Genomic DNA, 21,174 nt, shown 5'->3' on the forward strand with positions numbered 1-21,174 from the left:
AGGCACACTTTAATCCTCAAAATGACATCTTTGTGTTTTAACATTTAAAAAATGCAAATTTGCGTAAGACAAATCAACACTGTTTCCATGAGTGTTGATTATGGATCTAAGCAAAATTAAATCTTTGACAACTTCGGTCTTTTCTCCATTTATCTTGATGATTTTCAGAGGGTTTTTGTTTTCTTTATATAAGGGCAATCCATACTGAAGGCTGTAGTCTTTGATCTTCATCAGTAAGCACTTTGAGTTCTATTGGATTCCTCGTGTGTTGCTATAGGATGAGCACTGGACTGCTAATCAAAAGGTCAGCGGTTCAAACCTACCAGCTGCCCCTCAGGAACACTATACAGGTTTGGTATGAGTCAGATTCAACTAAAATAACAACTTTGCTTCCAGCAAGCAAGGTTGTGTCATCTGCATACCTCAGGTTGTCAATCCTGATGCCATGTTGTTCTTAGATTATTTGCTAAGCATACTGATTGAATAAGTATGGGGAAAGGATACAACCCAGGCCCACACCTCTCCTAATTTTAAACCTTTTTTTTTCTGTTCAAATGACTGCCTCTTGGTCTATGTGCAGGTTCCTTATAAGCACAATGAAGTGTTTTGTAATGATCATTCTTCTCAAAGTTATTTGTAGTTTGTTAAGATCCATACAGTCTACAGCCTTTGCAAAGTCTATAAAGCACAAGTAAACATCTTTTTGGTTTCTCTGCTTTCAGCAAATGTCCATCTGACATCAGTAATGATATCCCTAGTTCCACATCTTCTTCTGAATCCAGCTTAATTTTTGGCAACTCCTTGTTGATATACTGATACTACTGGTTTTGAATCTTTAGCAAAATTTTACTTGCAAGTGATATTAATGACATTGTTAGGTGATTTCTGCATTCTTTTCTATCACCTTTCTTTGGAATGGGAACAAACGTGGATCTCTTCTAATTGGTTGACCAGGTCGACATCTTCCAAATTTCTTGGCATAGAAAATGAGCATTTCCAGTACTGTATCAATTTGTTGAAATATTTCAATTTGTATTCCATAACTCCTGGAGCCTTGTTTTTTGTCAATGCATTCAGTGCACTTGGACTTCTTCCTTCAATACCATTGGTTCTTAATCATATGCTACCTTTTGAAATGGTTGAACATCAACCATTTCTTCTTGGTACAGTGACACTGTATATTCCATAAATGACATATAACAAATATTTCAGGGACTATTATTGATTGTTTCCCTCTGAGAATTCACTCTCACATTTCCCTTCAAGTACTTACAGAAATATTTATGTAGCATTCGTGTGTGGACACACACACACGTACACATATCAAAACAATGAACCCATTGGCCATTTTTCATTAATAATCATCATACCAACATAGCAAGGAAATTAAATGATGCGTTGATGTGCAGTTTTGGAAAAAATATCGTAACTGAAAAAATTAAAAGTATATCAATATTCATCCATTTAATTTCTCCCTTTGTCCCAGTTGCATTGTTGTTGTTAAGTGTCAATGAGTCAATTCCAACTCATAGAGATCCTAGATGGGATTTCTGAAGCTTTCAATCTTCAAGGAAGCAGAAAGCCTCATCTTCTCCTGGTTGCATAGGAAGTTCATATATAAGCATCATATTTACTTATTTTTGATCTTCTTGGCTAGTACTTTATGATCACTATCTCTACCTTTTCCCTTTGATGTTTTCTTATTTTATCTGTTATATTGATAGTTCTTCTTGTCTTTTTGTTTTTGTGCTTTTGTTATTAGTTGCCTCAAATCATCATTTGAGGGAGTAGACAAGATATAGAAAAACCTGCACAAAATAAGTGATAGGTTTTTGATATTTGTTTATTAGATACATATGGTATACACACAGAGAAATGAACTACATTTATTGCTTGAGTGATGCCATGCCCTTCAAAGAAAGAATCTGTTTATTTCTTCTGAGCAGCTGTGCAGGATTAACCTTACATAATGAACAAAGCTACAGAATTATCTCAGCCAAAGCATTCTTCTGTCTTCCTCATTCTGTTCTTGCATTGACTATTCCCAAAGGATTGATCCCTATTCCCAACCATTCAGGATTAATCCTGTTAATCTGTGGGCTCCACATTGTCTAGCTCACATTGGAACAGAGAACAGGTGTGGGTTTGATAGTTCCCCACTGCAGCATATGCTGAGTGTGGCTTCTGGGAACCAGATAGATCAGGCTTTGGTTTCTCACAATTGCCCTCAGAGAACATGCTGCTGACAATTGCATTCAGCATCTATGTGTGCCAAGTAAAGCCCAGCCTTTAACATATTAAGAAGTAACCAAATCATTGAGGTTCATACTTCATTGACAAGGTGCACGTTACAGACCTTTCTCAAAGGGCAAAAGCGTATGTTACTGTATTTCGTTTAGCAATCAATATTTATAGGATTACCAGCCCATTGTCAGTGGGATAACCAAATGCATTCTAATGCAAAACTGCTGGCTGCTTATCTAGCTGTCTGACAGAATGCAATTACAAGGTCACTTCTCTTCTTTGTGCCCTTCTGTTGGTGCTCCCTGGATCAGTATGATAGACCATCTCTACTCAGTTTTGTTTTGTTTTTTAGCTTTGCTAAGCATCCATTGTAAGGAGCTCTGGTAGCGTAGTGGTTACAAGTCGGGCTGCCAACCTCAGGGTCAGCAGTTCTAAACTACCAGTGGTTCCACAGGAGAAACATAAGGCATTCTGCTCCCATAAAGATTTACAGCCTCAGAAACCCTGTGCAGGGTTGCTATGAGTCGGAACCTACTCCACAGTATTTACTAACAACAACAAGAAGCATCCATTGTAAACCAGGTTGGACATGTCATCTATTCTCTAAGTGAAGGCTATACAGTATGCAATTTGTGTCTAATAGGAAAATGAGTATTATTTTTATATAGCAGAACCCTAAAATCTCACTTAAAATAATCTACTCACACTTAATTTTGTTGTTGTTTTTAGTAAGAGGCAGTGACTTCAAGTATCTATGGATGAAAATATTATATTTGATGCCAACTACATTAACTTGGAGTCCTGGTATGGCGCTGTGAGTTAATGCGCCAGACTGCAAAGCCGTTGGAACTGCAAGGTCAGTGGTTCAAGTTCACCAGCCGCTCCTTAGAAACCCTATACAGGGTCGTGATGGGTCGGAACCAACTCAATGGCACTTAAGAACAACAATAAACATTAACTTAGTAGTCCTGTTGTGGCACTGTAGGTTAATATGCTGGACTGCAAGGTTGGTTTGAATAGCAAGGTTGGTGGTTCAAGCTCACCAGCTGCTCCTCAGAAACCCTATAAAGGGTCACTGTGAGTTGGAACCAACTGGATGGCACTTAATAACAAAACATTAACTTATACTCGGGAAGTACTATACATCTTGTGGATCTTGATCTAATTTATCATAATAGCATATTGGTGGCATCTTTATTATTAGCTAAATTTTATTAAATGTGTATTCGTGTGCCAGCCACTGTGCTTAGTGTCCTGTATGTGTAATTTCATTTGAATTTTGCAATAATGCAATGAGAAAGGCACCACCATAATTACCTTCACTTTATAAATGAAGAAGCAGAGCTGCTGAGAGTTCACCCAGGGTATGCTAGAGCAGGAATTCCAATCTCAGTAACTCCCCACCACCGATGAAACACTGATATGATGAAGGTTGAGTTGATTCACCTAGGATCCCTAATAAAGATTGCTGCTGTGGCTGTCATTTAGTGCCAGCCAGTCTGTTCCACTCATAACCTTACAGTTGGTGAGGCTGTAAACCCTTGTGGGAGCAGAAAACTTCATCTTTCTCTCATGGAATAGCTGGTGGGCTCAAATCTCCAACCCTGTGGTTTTCGGTCCTGTGTTTTCCTACAGAGCCGCCATACATCCGTAGATTGTTGTTGCTAAGTGCCGTCGAGTCAGTTCCGACCCATAGCGACCCTGAACAGGGTTTCCGAGGCTGTAAATCTTTACTGGAGCAGAAAGCCTCATCTTTCTCCCATAGAGCAGCTCGTAGTTTCGAACAGCTGACCTTGTGGTTAGCAGCCCAAATTGTAACCACTACGCTGCCAGAGAAAGATTTTATGTGACTTTAAGTAAGTGATTCAGCATTCATCTTTCTGTGTGAGTAGATGAGTAATAATAAAACAGTTCTTGACCCCTCTCTGTGATTGTTTTTGACAACACCTATACTATAAGGCAGCACTGGTAGCGTAGTGGTTACGAATCGGGCTGCGAACCTTAAGGTCAGCGGTTCGAAACTACCAGCTGTTCCGCGGGAGAAAGATGAGGCTTTCTACTCCTGTAAAGATTTACACCCTTGGAAAACCTATACAGGGTCGTTATGGGTCGGAACCGACTCGATGGCACATAACAACAACAACAACAACAATGCTATAAGATAAGCATTGGACTGTGAACCACAAAGTCAGCAGTTTAAACCTAGTAGCTGCTCCTCAGAAACCCTATACAGGGTCACTATGAGTGGAACTGACTTGATAGTACTTAACAACAACTCTAGGTAGCAACTAAAAAACTCGTAATAATACTGAGATGGGGCAGAGTTTTACTAGAAAGTCTAGATCACCAAGCTCCCTTCCTCCTCAATATATAAAAACGTGTATGTCCCTTGTGCCATATAATGTATTGAGTCTTGGGAGGCAAATCCCATCACTTTATATCACTTTATAGGCTCCCCTACACTCAGGGGATAGCGTAAGGAGCTCTGGTAGCATAGTGGTTACGAATCAGGCTGCGAAAAGCAGTTCCACGGGAGAAAGAGGATGCTTTCTGCTCCCGTAAAGATTTGCAGCCTCTGAAACCCTATACAGGGTCCCTATGAATCGGAACCGATTCCACCGCACATAACCACCACATTCAGGGGGAGGGGACTATACAATTCCATGAATATAGGAAAGGGAATGTCGTTGTTGGTGATGGTGGTGGGCACCGTATAAATAAATATTCATGGATGGGTGGGGCACAAGACTCATGTATTCTATGGTAGAAGATTAAAATTATAAGGTGAAAGAGAGACTTTGGAGAGAATGTTTAGAAGAATCATATAATGATTTTAATTGGCCAGAAAGAGTCTAGAGGCAATACAATTTTTAAAACTTTCTATTTGATGACATAGAGAAGGTTCATTGAACCTGGGAAGAAGATACATTATAGAATGTGTGGCGCTGTGGGTTAATGCGCCAGACTGCAAAGCCACTTGAAATGCAAGGTCGGTGGTTCAAGCTCACCAGCTGCTTCTCTGAAACCCTATATAGGGTTCCTATGGGTCAGAATTGACTCGACGGCACTTAACAACAATAACAATGTTGTTATTTTTTTTAAATGGAAGGAAGGAGCCAAATGACCTTTTGATGAAATATTGTGGTTGGGTGAAAGCCCTGGTCTTTCAAACTGTCTATACAAAACATTTTTAGTCTGTAATTGTCTGATCAATTATTTTGGAAAAATGAGTTTGTCAATTCATTGTGAAGTTTTCGATTTTTGTTTTGTATTAAATTAATAAGCTGGAACGAAGTGAAAAATGGAATGTTTTGATATCATGCACACAAAACTTCCAAATGTGGCTGTTTATATGAAATTGAAACAAGATAAACGTAGAGGTACTGGAGTACTTTATATTTTGAATTATATTCTTCACACACAATCTACTACTTCTGATACTACATATCTGGATAATTGAGACTTATTATTTAGTTTACAAAACCTGGAAGCTCTAGTTCCTAGAATAAACTAGTTTTATCTAATGAGTGCATTAGGACGTGTATTTACTCTAAGAAGCTTTCCATAGACTAGAAAAAAACATTCTTTGATCATTGGACTAAAATATGAATTATTGGGATTAGCAATAAAGTTTAAATTGAAAGAATAATAAAAAAGTAGGTTTTGGACAGATACATTTTTGTTTTCAAGTGTGCCTTTTCCTGAATTTAAATCAATTCCAATGAAAGGGTTTAATTAAACATGTTGTTGTTATTGTTGCTAAGTAAAATCAAGTTGGTTCTGACTCATAGCGACGCTGTGTAAGATTTCCAAGGAGTAGCTGGTGAGTTTGAACTGCCAATCTTGCAGTTCAAACGGATCTTGCAGTCCAGTGTCTACCCTACAGCTCCATACCAAGACTCTGGTTACTTCATTAGGGACACTGTATGACAAAGACGCCATTTTTGTTTCTCATGTATTATCATTAGTCTGCTTTCAGATAGGCTGAATTGGAGCTAGTTATGTTGGAACAATTTGTAGAGTCTTGACGTGGCACTGTAGGATAAGCACTGACCACAAAGTCAGTTTGAACTACAAGCCCGGTGCTTCAAACCCTCCAGCTGCTCCTCAGAAACCCTACGGAAAGTAACTATGAATTGGAAAGAACTCAATGGCATTTAACAACAACATTGTTGGAGTAGATTGCTGAAAATGATCTCATAACTGCCCTTCTCTTTTGACAACAGTGTTCTTTTGTGTTCAAAGTTTGTGTTTATTTCCTATAACAGAACTCAAGGCAGGGAACAACATTCCTACTGGGTTACATTAATTTCTGCTTTTCTCCAAGTCACACCTTGTGAGGCAGAGTGATCTTTCTAGGTTTAAAGCAGAATTCTTCTCTTTTTTTTTTTTTTGTGGCATTACAAGAAGAAGATAGTGTCAGGTTTTGCACTAGGCACCAAAAGACCATAACCAATCATCCTGCAAATGTTGCTAATACAAACACAGAATTCTGTCAACAAATTACCAGCCCTAAATGTCAGTAATGTCCTATTAGGAAAGACAGCGAGAGATATATAGGGTGGAATCTTTTAATAGCAAGTCAGAAGAGCAGATGTGAATGCAGTGTAGGTACTCTGTGATATTCAGGAGGGAGAATTAGTGAACTACAGACAGAAGTTCCAACGTGATGGATTTTAGATCTACAGACAAAAAATCATTTTTAACATTAGAGCAGTCTAATAATGGATAGGGCTGCCTAGAGAGGTAATGAGCTATGCGTTAAGCACAGGCTCCGTTGTCATTTGTCAGGATGCCATAGACAAGCACTGTCCAACAGAAAAAGATGTGAGCTGCATATGCAATTTAAAGTTGTCTAGTAGTCACATTAAAAAAGAGAAAAAGGTTTAAAAATAATTTAATAATGTTTCTATTTAACCCTGAAGGACCCTGAGCCTGATTCACGAAATGGCATTGCAAGTGGCATGGAATAAAGTCTTATTTTATGCTTCGGAAAGCTTAAGTCTTTATTATACCAAGAGACAGCCCTGAGCCCCACCCCCCCAACCCCGCCCAATAGTTTCAGGTTTCTGGAAAATCTCCATAACCCCACTCATTGGAAACTCGCCAGAACTGTACTTGGGACCACACCACTTTAAATACCCCAGTCTGTAAGAAACAGGTGGGTTCTTGGTCTGTCATGACTGAGTGCCCCCAGGTTTATTCTTAATAAACTTGCCTGCTGTTGAAGCCATGTTTCTCTCCACATCTCTTTCTTTCTTATTTCATACAAACCCAAAATATCACAAACATTTTTGTTTAAACATTTAATCAAGATTGAAAAATTATCAATGAGGCATTTTATATTATTTTTCCCATATTTTTTGTTGTTAGGTGCCATTGAGTTTGTACAGACTCCTAGTGACCTTATGTACAGCAGAACGAAACAGTGCCCGATCCTGGGCCAACCTCACTATTGTTGTCACGCTTGAGTCCATCAATGCTGCTAGTTGGCCACTCCATTTCATTGGGGTCTTCCTCTTTTTCTCTGATGGTCCACCTTACCTTATCCTTCTCCAGTGACAGGTCTCTCCTGACAATATGTCCAAAGTATGAGAGACGAACTTTGGCCATCTTGGCCTCCAAGGAGCACTCTGGCTGCATTTCTTCCAAAACAGATCTATTGGTTCTTTTGGCAGACTATGGCACTTTCAATATTCTCCTCCAACACCATAACTCAAAAGCATCAATTCTTCTACAGTCTTCCTTATTCACTGTCCAGCTTTTGCATGCATATGAGGTTATTGAAAATACCATGGCTTGGGTCAGGCGCACCTTAGTCCTCAAGCTGACATCTTTGCTCTTCAATACTTCAAAAAGGTCTTGTGTAGCAGATTTGCCTAATGAAATACGTCGTTTGATTTCTTGACTGCTGCTTCCATGAGTGTTGATAGTTGATCCAAGAAGAATGAAGTCCTTGACAACTTCAACCTTTTCTCCATTGATAAGAATGTTGTTTATTGGTCCAGTGGTGAGGATTTTTGTTTTCTTTACATTGAGATGTATCCATACCGAAGGCTATGTTCTTTGATCTTCATCAGTAAATGTTTTAAGTCCTCTTCACTTTCAGCAAGCAAGGTTGTTTCATCTGCATATCATAGGTTGTTAATGAGTCTTCCTCCAATCCTAATGCCACATTTTTCTTCATATAACCCAGCTTCTCCGGTTATTTGCTCAGCATACAGGTTGAATAAGTATGGTGAAAGAATACAACCTTGTTGCACACATTTCTTAATTTTAAACCATTCATTGTTCCCATGTTCTGCTCTAACAACTGCTTCTTGCTCCAGATCCAGATTCCTCATGAGCACAATTAAGTGTTTCGGAATACTCATACGTCACAACATTGTCCATAGCTTGTCGTGATCCACACAATTGAAAGTCTTTGCATAGTCAATAAAACACAGGTAAACATTTTTCCAATATTCTCTCCTTTCAGCCAAGATCCATCAGACATCAGCAATGATATCCCTCGATCCACGACCTCTTCTGAATCTGGCTTGAACCTCTGGAAGTTCTTTGTCAATGTATGATTGTAGCCGTTTCTGTATTACCTTCAGTAAAACTTCACTCTCATGGGATATCAAAGAGATTGTCCAATGATTTCTGCATTCCGTTGGGTCACCTGTCTTTGGAATGGGCATAAATATGGATCTCTTCCAAGCAGTTGTCCAGATAGTTGTCTTCCAAATTTCTTGGCATAGATGTGTTAGTGCCTCCTGTGCCGTCTCACTTTCTTGAAAGATTTCAATTTTTATTCCATCAATTCCTGGTGCCTTGTTCTTTACCAATTCCTTCAGTGCACCTTGGACTTCCTCCTTCAGTATCATTGGCTCTTAATCATATGCTACCTCTTGAAATAGGTGAACATTAGTCATTTCTTTTTGGTACAGTGACTCTGTGTATTCCTTCCATCGTCTCTTGACGTTTTCTGCATCATTCAGTAATTTTCCCAGAGAATCTTTCAATAACAAGTCGAGGCTTGAATTTTTCAAGAAGGATTCCACTTTCTTTTTAGATTTCATCTTTATCACTCTTCAGTTCCCCCAGCTTGAGAAATGCTGACCATGCTCTTCCTTTTTGATTTTCTGATTCCAGATCTTTGCACATTTTGTTGTAATATCTGGCTTTATATTCTCAAGCTGATCTTTGAAATATTCTGCTCAGCTCTTGGACTTCCTCATTTCTTCCATTTGCTTTAGCATCTCTATGCTAGAGAGCAAGATTCAGTGTCTCTTCTGACATCCAATTTGACCTTTTCTTTCTTTTTTGTCTTCTCAATGACTTTTTGCTTTCTTCCTGTATGATGTTCTTGATGTCATCCCACAACTATTCTGGTCTTTGGTGTTTAGTCTTTAAAGTATCAAATCTGTTCTTCAGATGATCTCTAAATTCAGGTAGGATATATTCAAGGTCATATTTTGGCTCTCATGGACTTGTTTTCATTTTCTTCAGCTTCAGTTTGAATATGCCTATGAGTAATTTATGGTCTGTTCCACATTCTGCCCCTGGCCTTTTTTTGACTGATGATATGGAGCTTTTCCATCATCTCTGAAGTCAATTTGATTTCTATGTTTTTCCATCTGGTGAGGTCCATGTGTATAGTCATCTCTTTTGCTGTCTAAAGAAGGTGTTTGAAATGAACAAATAATTGGTTTTGCAGAATTCTATCATGCATTCTCCAGCATCATTTCTATCAACAAGTTCATATTTTCCAACTACTGATCCTTCCTCTTTGCTCCCAACCTTTGCATTCCAATCACTTTCATATTAAGTCACAAAAATTTGGACTGTATTTTATACATACACTTCTGTTGTATAGTAATATCAACAAATGGCTGGTGGTTACCATAGCTGGTGGGGCTGAAGTTACCATATTGGATCACTGTAGAAGGTATCTTGCATCACGAGGAAGATTGATCTAGATAACTTGAGAGGTCAATTAAAATTTCTGAGGTAAGTAGTAAATTATCTCTCAGAAGTTCAGACCCTCAAGATTTCTTCCACTCTTATTCCCCTTTAATTCATTCTTCAAGTAGCTCCAGAGCCATTTCTAACATCTTCCCTGTGTCTTAGAATCAAAGTCAAGCTCTACTGTGCCATCTTTGATCCCTACCTACTTTTTGTTGTTGTTGTTAAGTGCCATTAAGTTGATTCTGACCCATAGATACCCTGTATAGGGTTTCCAAGGAGAAGCTGGTAAGTTTGAACCACTGACCTTGTAGTTCAAACAACTTTGCAGTCTGACACATTAGTCCATGGTGCCACACCAGGACTCCACCTTCTTTTTCGATTTCATCTTTATCACTCTCTCACTTGTTCTCTGGAGGTCTGGTGTGGCGCTATAGGACAAGCACTGGATTGTAAGGTTGTTTTAAATTGCAAAGTTGCTGATTCAGACTCACCAGGTACTCCTCAGAAACCCTACACAGGTTCCCTATGAGTTGGACCTAACTCAACAACACTTAACAACAATAACAATACTTGTCCTCTAATCTCTATCTACATGAATCTTTTTATGGTCTTTGACTGGAGTAATTTTTAGTTCTACTTTTTATTTATTTATTTATTTTTTAACTTTTATTGTGAATTGAGTGAAAGTTAACAGACAAGATCATCAGCTTTACCCCATTCCAGAGGGTGTTGGCTAGTGGGCTTACTAGATTCAATACTCTGTTTGTGCAAAGCCATCAAATTGACTAAAAAATATTTTAAATTAATTTGAATAATTTGAGAACCATTCAGCTCACCAACATCATATTTCTAATGCCCAATAAGCTAATTATAAACTTCCTGGTGTTGACAGGAAAAAAGATGTTAAAGTCTTTTAGGAGCTACCTGTGGCATGCGGGGTTTTGTTTAGAGGCTTTAAAATATGATCTCTCTATCTGATTAGGGCACTCTAGGTGTACCCCACTACTGAGCCCTTCTATGCCCCAATGCCCTCTTATGTGTGGTAGCATTAATGCATTTATATAACAATTATGTGTTATATAAGTGCTTTAAACTAAATTACAGACTATATAACATAATCTAAGAAGCCTTCAGTAAAAAATAAAAATCCTCACAACCAGATCAATAAACTTCATGATAATGAATAAGAAATTAAACTTATTAATTATTTCCTTCTACTAACATAAAAAAATGGTGTCCATGGAAACAGTAGTTAAGCAATCATAGGATTATTTCATTGAGCAAATCTGCTGCAAAAGATATCTTTAAGATGTTCAAAAGCAAAAGTATGTTTGTCACTTTGGTGATTAAGGTGCACTTGACTGAACCTTATGGACACATGAAAACTGAACAAAGGAAAAAGAAGGCAGAAGAATTGATGAATTAGAATTGCGGTGTTGGCAAAGACTATAAAATATACTGTGGACTGTCAGAAGAACAAACAAATCAGTTTTAGAAGAAATACAACAAAAGTGCTCTTTAGAAGTGAAGATGGGGACCTTTGGGTCACTTTGTACATGCTATCAGAAAAAATCAACTGCTGGAAAAGGACATCATGTTTGATAAGACAGAAGATCAGCAAAAATGAAGAAAACCTTCAATGAGATGGATTATCACAATGAATATAACAACAGATGCAGACATCCTCGTGACCATAAAGATGGCACAGGCCTGACAACTTTTCACTCTGATATAAAGACACTCAAGGTTGCCATGAATAGAAGTTGACTTGATGGCAACTAACAAGAAGTCACTCCTTTACAACAGTTTTATTTCCTACACACAATTTTTTTAGTTTCTGTAATTAGCTTGCTTAGATTTTCTTATCTATATATAAAAATCTCACAAGCCAGTAATTATGCATCATACACGGAGAGTGCTTGTTATGTTATAGGCACAGTATAGGGGCTCAACTATATGGAGGTCTGGTATGGCACCAAAGGTAAAGCATACGACCTCAAGGTCTGTTTGAACCACAGGCCAGTGGTTCAAATTCATCAGCTGCTCCTCAGAAACCCAATACAGGGTCACTATGAGTCGGAACTGACTTGATAGCACTTAACAACAACATATATAATATATATATATGTCAATGAGCTCTGGTAGCGTAGTGGTTACGAATCGGGCTGTGAACCGCAAGGTCAGCAGTTCAAAACTACCAGCTGCTCCGCGGGAGAAAGATGAGGTGTTCTGCTCCCATAAAGATTAACAGCCTCAGAAACCCTGTTCAGGGTCGCTATGAGTCGGAACCTACTCCACGGCACATAACAACAACAACAACATATATATGTCAGTTCATCCTATTTTTATTAGGTGCCATGAACTTGGTACCAACTCATAGCGTCCCTGTGTACAAACAGATCGAAACACTGCCTCGTCCTACACCATCCTCAACAACTGTCATGTTTGAGTTCATAGTTGCAGCCACTGTGTCAATCCATCTGGTAGGAAGTCTTCGCCTTTTGCAATGAACCCCAAGCATGATGTACTTTTCCAGGAACTGGAAACATATTCAAAACATATGTTCCTCCTGATAACATGTCTAAGCCTGTGAGACAAAGTCTTACCAGTCTTGTTTCCAAGGAACATTCTTGCTGTACTTGTTTTAAGACAGATTTGTTTGTTCTTCTGGCAGTTCATGGAACTTTCAATATTGTTCACCAACACCGTACTTTAAGTGCATCAGTTAGTTCTTCTATAATCTCCCTTATTCACTGTACAATTTTCCCATGCATATGAGGCAATTGAAAATACCATGACTTGTATCAGGTGCACCTTAGTCCTCAAAAAAACACATTTGCTCTTTAACATTTTGTTGTTGTTAAGTGCCGTTGAGTAGGTTCTGACTCAACAAGCTTGTGTAGGGTTTTGGTGAGTGGCTTGTGGATTTGAACTGCTGCTCTTATAGTTGACAATTCAGTGTCACACTTTAAAGAGGTCTTTTGCAGCAGATTTGCCTAACACACTATGTCATTTGATTTTTTTTTTTATTGCCACTTCATATCTGTTAATTGTGGATCCAAGTCAAATGAAATCTTTGACAACTTTAATCCTGTCTCCATTTATCATGATGCTATTTATTGATTTAGTTGTGAGGATTTTCATTTTCTTCACATTGGTGTGCAATCCATACTGAAGGTTGTAGTCTTTGAGCTTTATCAGTTAAGCATTTCATGTCTTCTTTGATTCCAACAAGCAAGGTTGTGTCGTCTACATATCACAGGTTGTTAATGAGTCTTCCTCCAATCCTGATGCTACATTCTCCTTCATATAATCTAGTTTCTTGGATTGAAAAAAAATATGATGAAAGGCTACAACTCTGATGTACACCTTTCCTTATTTTAAGCCATTCAGTTTCCTCTGGTTCTGTTTGAAGCACTGCCTCTTGGTCTATATACAGATTCCTCATGAACACAATTAAGTGTTCTAGAATACTTCTTCACAATATTATCCACAGTTGTTATGATCCACACAATTGAAAGCTGTTGCATAGTCAATAAAACACAAGCAAACATCTTCTTGGTATTCTCTGCTTTCAGCCAAAATTCATCTGAGGTCAGCAATGAATCCTTGTTCCATGTCCTCTTCTAAATCTGGCTTGAATCTGGTAGCTCTCTGTGGGTTTACTCTTGCAGGTTTTTGTTTTTGTTTTTTTAATGTAATGAATTTATATTTTATTACTTTAGAATAATCTCATTGTTCATTGGCACATATATATTATAGTGAGCATCTTTTTTTTTTTAAAAAAAAGCTTTTAATGTTAACTGAGTTAGAGTTTACATGGGAGAACATCAATTTTGCACTCATCCTATCATATTTCATTTCATTGCCATGATTACAATCCACTCAATGTATCATCATTCAACAGTATTTGCTTCTAGTCTCTGATTTTTTTTTTTTTTTTAATGTACACAAAAATACTCAGTAACATAATTATTTACACAACCCAAGGGCACATTCTGCAAGCCTGCCTCCTAGCTTCCAGCATACAGTCTTTCTCTTTCCATGAGTCTAGAGTCCTCAACTGCTCTATTTCTCTATGTCATCATCTCTGCCTCCATCTCTGGTGTCGCTGCTTCTCTGGTTAGGGCCCCACATTCCGTTCATGATCTTTCTCCCTTGATGGTCCTAAGGTCCTTTGTTCCTAGAATCTAAGATTTACTACTCCACCCTTGATGTTACAAAACTTCTACCTTTATAGTTGTGACAATCACATTTAGTCTTAACAACTGTTTTTGAATTATCTTCAGCAAAATTTTACTTGCTTGTGATATTAATGATATTGTTCCAGGATTTTCTAAATTTCAAGTCTATTGCATGCCTTCCAATTGGTTGGTCAAATTACTGTCTTCCAAGTTTCTTGACACAGACAAATGAGTGCCTTCAGTACTACATCAGTTTCTTAAATTGTTTCAATTTGTATTCCATCAATTCTGGAACCATATTTTTTCAATGCTTCAATACAATCAGTTCATGATCATATGCGTTCAATTATTTTTGTATAGTGATTCTGTGTATTACTTTAATGTTCTTTAGATGCTTCTTGATGCATTCAATATTTTGTCCATGTTGTTGTTGTTGTTAAGTGCCATCCAGTCGATTCTGGCCCACAGTGACCCTGTATAGGGTTTCTGAGGAGCAGCAGGTGAGCTTGAACTGCCAACCTTGCAGTTCAAACGGCTTTGCAGTCTGTCACATTCACCCACAGCGCAACACCAGGACTCCATTTTGTCCATCGAATCCTTCAATATTGCAGTCCACAGCTTGAACTTTTTCTTCATGTTTTTCAGTTTGAGAAATGCTGAGTGTATTCTTCCCTTTTCATGTTCTAACTCCAGGTGTTTGCACATTTAATATTTACCTTGTCTTCTTGAGTTGCTCTTTGAAAATTTCTGTTGAGCTATTTTACTTCACCATTTCTTCCAGTAACTTTAGCTTCTCTTCATTCAAGAGCAAGTTTCAGAGTATCTTCTGACATCTATTTTGGTCTTTTCTTTTTTTCCTGCTTTTTTAATGACCTTTGAATTCTTTGTTTATGATGTTTTAATGTCACCTCATCATTGGTTTCTAAAGCTTCAAATCTGTCCTTGAGATGATCTCTGAATACATTTGGGATATGTACTAAAGGTCATATTTTGGTGCTCATGAATTTGTACTAATTTTCTTTAGCTTTGGCCTCTGCTGGTCTTGTTTGGGCTGATAATATTGAGCTTCTCCATTGTCTGCAATCAGTTTGATTACTGTGTGTTCTATCTGGTGTGGTCCACATTGTTTATGTTGTTGAAAAAATATATTTACAATGAATAAGTTCTTGATCTTGCAAAATTATATTATGTGATCTCCAGCATCATTTCTATCACCAAGGCCATATTCCAACTACTGATCCTTCCTCTTTGTTTCCAACTGTCATATTCCAATCACCAGTAATTATCAATGCATCTTGATAGTATGCTTGATCAATTTCAGACTAAAGAAGTTGATAGAATTCTTTAATTTCTTCATTATTTGTTTTTGTGGTTGGGCTATAAATTATATATATATAGGTTAATTTATTTTCACTAAAGAGAATACACTTTGTAGTTGGAAAAATAAAAATTAGTTGTTGGGGGTTGCTGTTGGAGAATGATGATGAAGTACCTTATCTATAGTTGGATATTGGTACCAGGGTTCATCATCTCTTGCACATATAATGATAGCATTTCCAGTTCCTTTAATGCAGCTTTTTCAGCTTCAATTTCAAGGATAGCCATTGTTCTTTCATAATTATCTTCACAGAAGTCAAAGAAATTACAGGCAATCCATCTAGATATAGATGTTTGAACTATTCCCAATGTTCAGGGATATAGCCTTCTGTAATCTCTGCTAATTCTGAGTCACCAATGAATATACTTATGAGAGTTATGCCAATTGCTATTGGTATTCCAGGCAAAAAAACATAAAATTTCAGTGAACGCAAAAAACACTAGCCATAGTATCAGATGGTTGATGCTAACAGTCTTTTCCCATGGTCTCACTGTGTTAAACAGAAATATCATTCTTTGGAAAGTCACAAGTGAGGAGCCCTCACGATCCAAGTCAGTGCTTCCAGGGTGGTCACACAGAGCTGCCAGTGCCGTGAATGAGTGACTGAAGTTGTTTGCAATCAACTCATAGTCACCAAGGCTACTTCCTGCAATTGCAATTGGAAATTAGTAGAAGAATGGCAGTCCAGAGAGCCAATTTGCCAATGAGGGAGAAGGTGGAAGGAGGCTATGTTGAGTCAAAAACACCTAATCTTATGTTCTGTTTTGTTTTTTAAAAAGAGAACGTGTAATGGGGACTATTTAAAACCAAGCCAAATGACCAGATTGATGTAGGAGATGGAGAAACTTTCCGTTTAAACTTCAGTTTTAAATTAATTTAACTAAACACACCTTCTCTGGTGTCATCAGCATAGTTGACTCAGCTTTTATTGCAGGCTGATGAATGTTCACAAACATCCCTGTATCCAACAGTCTTGTTGACCTTGAAGTTTCACTATCTGTTACAAAAGTTGGTGTTGTAGTTAATGGGCTTTGAAGGTCTTTTCAGATGTAGATTTTTTCTGTTGAAGTGGCACAGTTGGAAGATTTTTCTCTTGATACTTCAATAGGTTTTCTTTCACACTGAACAGAGTCTTGCTTCATTCTAAAAGCAATACATCTCTGCAACCTGCAGTATTGACAGAGGTTTCGATGGTGTTTATTGATAGTACAATTCTTTGATCCTCCACATGAATACACTAATTTTTTTTTGGATGCTTCTTTTTAAAGAATCCTTTGTAACCTTCACAAGTTACTGCTCTATAATGACACCCTGATGCTTTGTCTCCTCATACTATGCAAAGATCAAAAACCTTATTTGGCCCTTGGTCTGAGGATGGATTATCTACTAGGAGCTGGAGGTGCTGTGCAGACAGATAAGGAGTTGTGAAAAATAACTGGTTGACCCCTGCTGCATCTGGAGTTGTGAGAAAAACCTTTCCTGGAGTGGGATCTTGCCTGGCCTGTATGACTGCTTGGAGTAGAGCTGTCATGGTTTGTCAAAATGACCTGCTTGCCTTGTGTGTTATGGTCAAATCCTGTCAAGATCTGGATTTTCTGGCCAGTTTGCTGATCTGTAACAATCTCTCCCATCTGTTGTTCAATAATCTGATGTGCAATTTCCTCTATAGCTGCAATGATCTAGGTGCCAAAATGTCCTGTGCCTCTCCTCCGTGCTCGATCCTGCGCTAGATGTAGACCCGATAGTCTGCTGTGGCGGTTGCTAGGGGTCTTTCTGGAAGGAGACAGGTTGGAGGAAGTTGCGGGGTAAGGAAGGCCAAGAAAAGTGGGGGTGGAATCTCTGAGTTCATGTTTTTCAGCGCGGGGGGCAGGGGGCAGAGTTTGTGACCCCTCCCTCGGCTCCGTGGTAATTCAAGTTAGATCTTAAAATACTCCTTTTGACGATGTATGCTACACCATTCCTTTTCAATTTGTCATTCCCCAACCAGACCATTTTAGCTCACTAATTCCTAGGATAGCAATGTTTATGCCTTCCATTTCATTTTTGATGACTTCCAATTTTCTTAGAGTTGTACTTTGTATATTAAACGTTCTGATTATTAATGAGTGTTTGTAACTGTTTGTTTTCACTTTTAGGGTTGTGCCCTATCAGCAAGTGACGTTTCTGAAAGTTTTATTCCATCCCCACCATTGCTATCAACTGTACTTCGAGGAGGCAGCTCTTCTCCAGTCATGTTAGTGACTTACAACCTGAGGGCTCATCTTCTGACACTAGATAAGACAATGCTCTGCTGCTATCCATAAGGTTTTCAGTGGCTAAGCATACAAAAGTAGTTCCCCTCTCCTCCTTTCACTCTGGCTTAGTCTAGAAGTGCTTAGGTTACTTGTCCACCAAGGGTGACTCTGTGGTATTTAAAAAACAAACAAACGGTGGCATAGCTTCCAGATCGCAGCAACACATAAGCCACCACCGTATGACAAAGTGACAGAGAAAGTGGTGGATATTCATACTCAAATGCTATGTATGTATACACTAGGATGAGTCTACTAGGAAAAAAATATAGCTAAATGAAATGACTTATGTTGAACTCTTCACCAACAACTTTCTATTTTTGATTTCATATTTTTTAATGCTTCTACAATTCTACTTGTCACTTGGACTCAAATGTTTATGTGATTTTCCTTTCCATTGCTCTTATCTTGTAAATGGCAAAAGTTGTACTGATCCAATCTCTTGCTCACACTGTTCTAGCTCTGACCTCCATCATCTGTTCCCTATCTGCAAGGTTGTTTTTCCAATTCTAAATCTTTTCCTTGAGTTCAAGTCTACACCCCCAACCTAATTTAACCTTCTGAAGCATAGTTCTGATTTTACAAGAATTACTTCTCTGATAAGAGCATTCAATTGGTATTCCCCTTACTAAATTAAACAATGTTAACTTTAGAAAGTTGCAGCACTTAAGGGTAACTCTCAGCTATTACTGTTCAGATCTCCAGAGTAATCTATTCTACAAATGTTCTATATAATCAAATTTATAAGGGACTGCATTAAATATATTTACATGAAAATATAAATTTATATGAAGGATAAACATTCAGACAATCAATTTAATGCTTTAGCCATAAGTTAAAGGAATTAGGCTATTTGACTAAGAATTTCATTTTTCTTCTGATACTTTTCTGGGAGATACAGCTGATTATTGAAAAATCACTATGCATCAGTGTTATTTTATAGGTTGTAGAAAAATAAATATGAGTAATCATTCTTTATCAATGATACTGTTGTTATGTACCATCAAGTCAGTTCCAACTCATAGCGACCCTGCACATGGTTTCCAAGGTATGGATGGTGAGCGTGAACCACCAACCTTGCAGTTCAAACCTACCTTGAGGTTGAGTGCTTATCCTGCAGTGCCTTACCAAGACATGTACCCATGATCATTTGTAGATTGAGCCATTGTGATATATAGGGTTTTCATTGGTTTTTAGAAGTAGATTATGAAACCTTTCAAAGTCTATCTTCATCTGGGAGCTTTATTGAAACCTGTTTAACATCACAGCAACACACAAGCCACCACTGGCAAATGTGTGGTAGCTGGGCATGAGGTACATTGACTGGGAATTGAACTATGGTCTCTGCCATGGAAGGGGAGAATTTGACCTTGAACCACTAATGCACATAAGAGCAAAAATGGAGTCAAGATTTGTCATGTGTCCAAATCTAGGCCTACTTACCCTTTCAAACCAACTCTTTTCTTCATTTACTCTGTTGAAGTAAAGATATTACTGAGCATTCCTATCTCACTGGTTGACTAGCTCATCATCTCTCCTCCTAATTACTTGCCAAGTCTCAGCAAGGTTTTGGATCTATCCTTTGATTTTCATTTCCACTTATAGTTTATCATTTTTTCTTAAATCAGTGTTTTTCAATCTTTAGAAAATACCCTCAATAATACAGAGTCAGTGACATAGCCACAGAGGACTAGAGTGGAGAGTGAAGCGTCCAGCTGATAAGAAGAGAGGGCATATGCATAAGAACACCCACACTTGCAGACAATACCCACTTATCCTGGCTTCAGTGACTGGATGATCAGAGCTCAACCAGAAGTAGAAAGAAGAGGAAAAAAAAAAAAAAAGTATTCTCATACAATTTGATGAACTTGACCGACACCTATGGAAGCAGTAGCTCAAAAAAGGAACAAGTCCTTACAGCAAGAATCATTCCCACCACCTCCACACACAGAGTAGACAGGGATGGGCAACTTGGACATTGGCTACTCAAAATGGGGGGCAGGAGGCTACAAAGGCAAGAAGTGACTGGCTTACAAGCTTTCAAGAGGGAACCTAGATCCAGAGGGCCTGGAGGAAGGTAGAATCTCCAGTGAGTAGTATTCAACCTGACTAGGTAGGGCTGATGCAATGAAATACAGATAGGTCTCTTGTGAAACAATAGTGAATAATTGTTATCAAGACTGATTGTGAGGGTCGGAAATGTAAAGACGTTTTATATCAAGGAGGGGAGTGATTAACTTTTCAGTCTAGGAGCAGAGGTCCCTAGGACCATCAAGGGAGAAGAGCAGAGAGCGGAACCCTACCCAGAGAAGCAGTGATGCCTGAAATGGAGCCAGAGATGATGACGTGGAGAGATGGAGCAGCTGGGGACTTTAGATCCAGAGAGGGAGAGTGACTGTGAAGACCTGAGGGGTACGGGGGAAGGATTGCATGGAGGGGATTGTAACCATGGCAATGAGATGATATACGATAGAATGAATGTAAAACTAATGTTCTCCCATGTAAGCTATCACATAATTCACAATAAAACATTTAAGAAAAAAAAAAAAGTTACTTGTGAAAAAGGCCAAATCTGTTTGAGAACATAGCCTTTTAATAGTAATTACAAAATGTTTTTAAAGTTTCATTTTGAAGTAATTGCAAAATTCATAAAAACATTGCAATCATTTTCCATCATTGCATCTTTTCATACAAACTTCAAAATGGTAATGTCTTATGTAACTATGTTGTTGTTGTTAAGTGCCATTGAGTCGGTTCCAACCCATAGCAACCCTGAACAGGGTTTCTGAGGCTGTAATCTTTATGGGAGCAGAAAGCCTCATCTTTCTTCCGTGAAACCACTGGTAGTTTCGAACTGCTGAACTTGTGGCTCGCAGCCCGATTTGTAACCTACGCTACCAGAGCTCCATTATTAGAAGATCAACACAGGTACGATATTACTATATAATTCAAAGATCCTATTCAATTTTCAACAATTGTCTAACTACTGTCAATTTCTTATTCTAGGATCACATGTGTAATTTAGTTGTAATGTTCCCTTGGTTCCTTTTATTATGAAGCACATTTTGTTCTTTCTTGAGAATTCTTTTTTTTACAGCATCATTTTCAGAAAATCTATTATGCA

At 38.2% G+C, this 21,174-nt stretch overlaps 1 pseudogene; it reads right to left on the reverse strand.

Moving 5' to 3' along the window:
- Nucleotides 1-16,625: 16,625 nt before the first annotated feature.
- The window catches only part of LOC102820093, a 7,713-nt pseudogene continuing 3,164 nt past the window's right edge, over nt 16,626-21,174 (reverse strand).

This window comes from Chrysochloris asiatica, unplaced genomic scaffold, assembly GCF_000296735.1.
Source record: "Chrysochloris asiatica unplaced genomic scaffold, ChrAsi1.0 scaffold00036, whole genome shotgun sequence".
NCBI lineage: Eukaryota > Metazoa > Chordata > Mammalia > Afrosoricida > Chrysochloridae > Chrysochloris > Chrysochloris asiatica.